Below are 7,541 nucleotides of genomic sequence, written 5' to 3'. Positions count from 1 at the left end.
AGCAAAGAGTAACCTGAAGTAACCTGATGTTAACCAATCAGTTACTTTTCTACTGTTCTGTGTCCCTGTTGCTGCTTTATAAAGAAAGTAACTTTGAAGTGACCAATAGCTTTTTGTCCTTTGTTTCTGCTTTCTTCAGCCCTTTCCTGTCTATAAAACCAACATCCTGTGCTCAGTTCATTGGGCTGCTGATTTTTACATAAAAAAAAAACCTAAAGAAAATTAACTAATGAGCATTAAAGCACAAGTGAATTCTAGTCTGTCCTACTTAACCATTTCTGTGTACTCACATTTTAAGAGAAAATTATTTTTAACATNCCTAAAGAAAATTAACTAATGAGCATTAAAGCACAAGTGAATTTTAGTCTGTCCTACTTAACCATTTCTGTGTACTCACATTTTAAGAGAAAATTATTTTTAACATGATATTTTTTCTAATTATGGGATTTTTAGGTGGAATAATGTTGCTTATAACAGAATGCATGGAACTGGGTAATTAAAAAAAAAAAAAAACGAAATTTATTGCTTACAGTTTCTGAGGCCGGGAAGTCCAAAGTCTGTCTGGTGATAGTGACAGTGACCCAGGGGTCTCACATTGCAAGATGGTGGAAGCAGAGAGAGCAGAGAGAGAGAAAGACAGATTCTCCTCTTCTTTTAAGGCCCTCAGAACCACACCCCTGACCACTATTTTTCATCCATTCATTACCGCACAGTTCTACAATCCAATCATCTCTTCAAGGTTCCACCTTTTAATTACCAGAATAGGATTTCCCACCCTCTTAATAGTCACAGTGGGGGCTAAGTTTCTAATACATAAAACTTGGAAGAAAATTCAAGTTTCAATGAGTTTTGGGGGGACATAATTCAATCCACTACAAATGGGAAATTATTAAATACAGCCAAAATTGAAAAAAAGAAAAAGAAAAAAAAAAAACAGTTATCAAGGTCTTTTGTTTCCACGGTTTAATCTACCATATTAAGCTTGTAACAGTTCTCTTCCCTTGTCTATTGTTCTTTACCCTCTTTTGAAAGGCATGTGTTGTAAATCAGTTAAAAGAAACTACAGATGGTTATTATTGAAGAGTAAATTGGTTGACCACTTTGTCTCCTAGCAAGTTTTGACAAATGCATCAGGAAAAGAAAGCTGTGATGTTTGTGTGTGGAGGTGTGGAGAGGGTACGGATAGAATAAAAGAGTGTTCTATTTTTGTGTTTGACTTTGAGAGAGACTGGGTTGACCCTGAGGCTAAAGTTTTGGAGAACCTATGGAGGCTGAATAACTGCCTCAAGAATGACATTGAGCCTCATAGAATGGGATTATGAAAAACACTCAAAGACAAGCTCACAAATATCATGAATGATTCTAGAGCTCATGTTACTGCCCAGTCTTTCTTTTCCCTTCTTTTCTTTACTTATTCCTTCCTTCCTTCTTCTCTCCCTCTCTCCTTTCCTTCCTTTCTCCCTTTCTGTCTCTCTCTTTTCTAATAAGTTAAGTCCTGTCTGAACAATATGGCATTCCTGAGAGCAGGAGGACAAGAACAGGCCCCCTAACTCCTCTCCTCCAAGTACTGAGAATAGAAGTGTGTCCCTCCCCGTGTTTTCTACTGATTTCCACTTCAGGTCCTCTTTCCACATTCTATCTATAGTGCACATACTGTTGTGGATTCCTCAAATTACTTCCACTTTTTTTCTTTTTTGACTTATGGAAAATGCTTCTTCCCTTATTTTATTCATGAGATTCTAGTGGGCCATTTCATATACCTAGGTAATTCTGCCTCCTTAACTACTTTTGCTTGGTGTAAAGAGGGTGTGTGAACCAAGGGTGGCCAAGCAGAGTTCTTCCCTTAGACTTTCTCAGACGGGACTACTAAGTGCATACCTGCATAGGAGCAGGGGGAGAATCCAGAACACTGGAGACTGAATGTTCATATGAATCATTCAAGTACAGACTGAGTTTCAAAGAAACATGTTTTTCCTCCTTCTACTTCTCAATGGAGGGTTGCAGAGAGAAGATTAAATCAATAAGAAATAAAGTCTCATTTTCACTGGACACTTGCGTGGAACAAAAATAAAAGTTGCAGCCCATAACAGCATCATGCAATTTGATTATTTTGACTCCTGGTGATGTAAACATCCTAAATTCTCAAAAGTGGTCCCGAAGATGTCATCATTTCACTAAAAATATAGTCAAATACACGTCAGATATTCTTCCTTAGTGAAACTTCAAACTGCCAAAAATACCAGTGAAAATAAAGGGGAGGAAAAAAAAAAAACCCAAAAAAACAAAAACAAAAAAAGCAAGCAACTATCACAAAGTAAACTTTAGGAAATCCACTTTTGATAAATGATTTTGATTCCATGTGGAAGGTTATTTTCAGTTTAGTTCAAAGGTTTTTTTTTCCCCCTCAATTCTTATTCTTTTAAGCTTCCCAAGGTCACAATCTATCTTTGAGTAGGCATTTTCCATGAAGCCATGAGTTTATGGAGCAAAATAAAAATCCATTTTTCTCAAGAAAAATATAATGGGCAGATATTCTTTGGGGAAAATGATTTGTGGTAACCAATGGCTTGGACTGTGAATCTTCATTTGGCAAATTATAAAATTAAACCTATGACATAGCAATTGGCACTAATGACAAGTCTAAATCAGATATTAAGAACTTAATATCTTAATTTTTGCTCTTTCTGGACAAGGATTATAGAAATGTCATCTTTTACTTGTACTTTTGTAATACCCGTGATATATAGAGTTCAATATCACTGACTGATTTTTAGAATATGGAAGATAAAAGGGGTCAAAACACTGAAAATGGTCTTTGGAGGCCACATCACCTGCGAAATTTCCATAATTAAATTTTATACTCATTTTTTTTAATTGATATATCCATTCATTTATTCAATTCAAATTTGTTGAACTCCTGATTCATGTTAGGCAATGTTAGACCCAGCACCTTTGCTCTGATGGTCACCTTTGCTCTGATGGTCTGCACGTCAAATCTCTGTTCTCTCTCTTTTCTTCATGTAGTCCTCAATGGTGCATTTGAACCAACCACAATGACTCATGAGAGTTATGTGTCAAATCACAAGTAACCAAAAATGAACTCTCTTATCTGCATCATGTCCTAGAAGGGGCTGAATCATTTCTTCTCATGAAACAAAAGGGAGAAAAATAAAATAAATAAAGTGATGGAGGGACCAATGAAATTCTACAAGGTAGGATTGTTTTCTTTATCTTTCTATGGATCCCAAATATACATTTTTAAGGTACAGCTCTTCTAATTCTTTGCCATTAAGTAACTTCACAAATAAGGCACTTTGACAAAATGCAGGGTAAAAAAATAACACTGTGTGAGCAACCACAGGTTTTCTTTGCTTACATGATTTTCTTGGCTTCTTTTCCTATTCTTTCCACACATGAGTGTGATTGAATTTCTCATATACATTTATGTCCAATGTATTTTTTACCAAATTAGAAGTAGCTTAAATGCCTTAGAGAATTTTAATTGCTTTTTATTTCAAAAACATCACTTCCTCATTTCATACCTGTGGCATTGCTACAGGGTGAGCTTTTTCAATTTTCTTGTTTTTGCTCAGCCAATTTAAAATTCTAATTATTTACTAAGCTTAGCAAGGATACATTCATTGCTCTTAAAATTCTGCTCATGTGATCTGAAACAGTAAAATATGAGAATAAAATAATATATCAACTAAGCCCAACACAAACAACTAATCCAGATTCTACCTGTTTTTATGAAATGTACTGTGTTATTAAGGTTAGAATTCTCAGTCTGATGTGCACTAAGTTATAATCTTTCCTGAATACAAATGTAAATCCCTGAAGGAAGGATTAAACAATGACAAACATATTGTTTCTTCCATGTCTAAAATTCAAATTTGTGAGAAAGCATAACGGTAGAAAGAGATTCCAAAAATCATACAGTGCAAGCAAATACAGAGAAAAACTTGCATTTCCAAAAGTAGGTAGGAGATTTTAATGTTAGTAATTAATAATGCAATATATGGGCCAAACTTTATTTGGAAGTTAACAATTCACTTCTGAGAGTTAAATGTGACTATTCTTTCTGAGCATTTACTATATTCTGGGCATTACGGGAAGATGAAGACAATGCTTGCTTCCTAGTTCGGTGTTTCTGCGCTGTCCCTGATCTGTCCATAGCTTTATTCCTATCACCGTGCATCCCCAGGCTAGGGCTTCTGGGCCCTTGAAATCTTTAACCTGCCTTCATCCTGATTCTCTTAATAGAAAATGCAGGTCCATATGTCATTCTTTTGTTGTTATTTTATTGTTATGCTGACCTGATGAATTCAAATATTCAAACTGATCGAGATTTTATTGTTAACATGCTACTCTTTGTGTTTGGTGCATTGGAATCTAAAGACAAAAAAAGGTCAAGGTCAGTAAAACTTTTCCCTATGAGAACACAGACAAACAAACAATAATAAAATAAAGTCATAAAATAACACTGCTGACAAAGCTAGTATTTTCATATGGAGAGGGGTTTAATGGGGTAATTTCTTAATTTCAAACCAAGGGTGGAACTAATGGCTGGAATTGCAGGCAAATCTGCTGGTCAAATGTAGAACAGCTGTCAGAAGGAGCACATACAGTGCGAGGCATGTGACATATTTTTAGGTAACTGCTTATTTTATCTATTGCTAAGACTCCTTCAAGTTACATTTAGCAGCTTCTATGCTTGCAATAACTTCCTGGAAAGGGGCTACCAGATTCAAACAAGTTCCCACTGTTGCTGAAACATCAAAAACCCCACACTCACCCATTTACTACCTGGCTTCTTCTTAACTACTTCATTATAAACAACACTAGAAAGAAGAAACTCGGCTTCCCTATGTAAGTCCATCACTTCATTTATGGATGCATGGCTTGGGTCCAGATGTCTCTCTGTCATTTCTACTTGTACGATGGAGCAGAAGGTCTGAGGAAATGGCACTGGGCGGTGAATTGTGATCCAAGCTCCTGGTAGCAAGATGAAAATAAAGCTGTAGGAACAAACCCCCACCTTTCCATGTACCTCATACAAGAGCAGGAAGTCCTGAGACACCCTTGGACCCCATGCAGCATGGCAGCTGTGACTCTCAATACTGTGGATTGATTTTGGCAATAAAATTGTTGACAAGATATATTTCTACCATATGTTCTGGGAGTGCCCAGGGCATCAGCCTTCCAATGACAGTGTAATTTAATGGCTTAAGAGTATCTTAACCATATTTCGCTCCAGAATCTTCATCTTGGGAGATAAGTGCTGCTGTGTGAAATCTGCTGCTGGATACTGGCCATTTACTGATTCAAACTATTAATGGCCTTCTTCTGTCTCATAGACAAGGTTCCTCTGGGAATCTGGTATTACTGAGTTATTCCATTTCCTTAGACTCTATAGCTTAGAGTATTAACCTTCTCTGTGAGAAATCAGGGTGAAAAAGAATAGTCTTTCTGGAAGTTTATTCATTCTCTATTCAACTTAAGACAACTTAATTTTTCCCTGTTCATCCCTGAATGCAGTAATCCTATAATAACAGTTTAAAATGTACTTGTCTTCCTTGGTATTCGGGTGTTTTTCTTCACATCCTTTCTTCACATCAAGGCTAAAGCCACGTGGGGACAGGAGGAGGAGCAGAGAGACAATGCTTCCTCTTCCTCCTGTTGCTGCAGATGCAAATCTTAAATCTGCTCTGTGTTCATTAACCCTTCTCTGTCTCTTATGTTCTTAGGCCACTTACACAATCTTTATTGCTAAAAATATTTCAGTCACCTTCTATGTCTGCTTATCTGTGACAGCAAAGTAGACATCAAGATTTAGGAATTCTACCAGCAAAACAGCTATCAAATATGACCTCTTTTGCAAATTCCTACCAGCACTGCTTTAGTTCAGTTGTTCAGCATGTCTCCTCTAGATGCACGGGGTAGCTCTCATACCAATGTCATTTCCTTTGAGAAACCTCCTGAGATATGTTTCCCAAACTGTTGACAGTTATTTTTCCCAAGCTAGTAAGAATCATATTATTTTCCCATTTAAACACCCCTAATGATTCCCTCCAGTACTAGCGGAATAACATTCCACTCTCTTTCCAGGGCACACAAGACACTAATGGGGAGACACATCTTCCGACACATTTACCCACTGTATTCCATTCACACTGGGCATATCACCATTTTCTCAAAGCCATGTGTTCCAACATGATGGAGTTTGAATGTGTTGTCCCCTCCAAAACTCATGTGGAAATTTGATCTCCAATGTGCGATGTTGAAGGCTGGTAGAGTCCTGGGGGCGGATCCCTCATGAATGGATTAATGCTCTCCCTGAGGGAGGGGGGGTTAATGGGTGGGTTCTTGCTCTATTAATTCCCGCGAGAGCTCGCTGCTTAAAGAGAGCCAGGCATCTTTTCTCCCTCTCTTGCTTCCTCTCGCCATGTGATCTGCTTGTACCCGCCGGCTGCCTGCCACTTTTTGCCATGAGTAGAAGCAGCCTGAGGCCCATGCCAGATGCAGTTGTCCCAGAATCATAAGCCGAATAAACCTCTTTTCCTTATAAATTGCTCAGTCTCAGGTATTTCTGTTATAGCAACACAAAATGGACTTAAACACAACATCTTTGTGCATTTGAACAAGTTTTGTTTTTTACAATGCCTTTGCCTCCTTAGCTGAATAATGAATTAATTTCTTACAAATTCGAGGCACAGCTGCAAATTCACCTGTAACTTTTCCTCATTCACTCTTTCTCTTGTGCATCCACAGTAGTTTGTTAATTCCTGTATTACAGCATAAATTAAAATTAATTGTTATCTCCTGGTGAGTCTCTAGTTTGGATAACTAAAAAAGGTACCTTTAGCTGGACTCTGCCATGCGAAATTTCAAGTATTAATTGGAGAGATAAGATTAATTTACCTGAGTTATTACACCAGCAATACAAAACAATGACATATCAATAATGCAACAGACTATAAATGCTATGGAAGTTAGGAGAGTAAAAGACTAAATAGAATTGTTGGGGAAATTTTTATTGATGAGTTGGAAATGAGTGAGTAGAATTGTAATAGATTTTATATGACCTAGAGATTTTCCATATATACTGAGTCTAAAAAAAAAAAAAACAGAGAAAAGAGTTGATCCATCAAAATAGCTTGGAATATTATACTTTGTATACCATATTTGTTCTATATACACTCCAAGGAATAATACAATTTAAAGAATAAATTTAATAAAACACATCTAAGCTCAAAATTAAATTGCATATTATTCTGTACCTGAAATCAAAAAGAAATATGAATTGATTGGCAGTGTAAAGATCAGAAACTGTAGGATCGCCATGCACTGTAGTTGATTTTTGTGTCCCTTTACCCATTCCTCTTTCCTCCCCTCTCTTCCCTCCCCCCCACTACATCATATCTGTTCACTTGTCTTAACAAGTTAAAGGAATTGTGATTGTTGTATCTTCTTCCGCCCTGCTTATTTGTTTATTTATTTATTTATTTATTTTTATTTCCCCAAAATAAGTGAGAACATGT

Source organism: Galeopterus variegatus, unplaced genomic scaffold (assembly GCF_000696425.1).
Source record: "Galeopterus variegatus unplaced genomic scaffold, G_variegatus-3.0.2 Scaffold801, whole genome shotgun sequence".
Classification (NCBI taxonomy): domain Eukaryota; kingdom Metazoa; phylum Chordata; class Mammalia; order Dermoptera; family Cynocephalidae; genus Galeopterus; species Galeopterus variegatus.
This window is presented reverse-complemented; position numbering follows the sequence as displayed.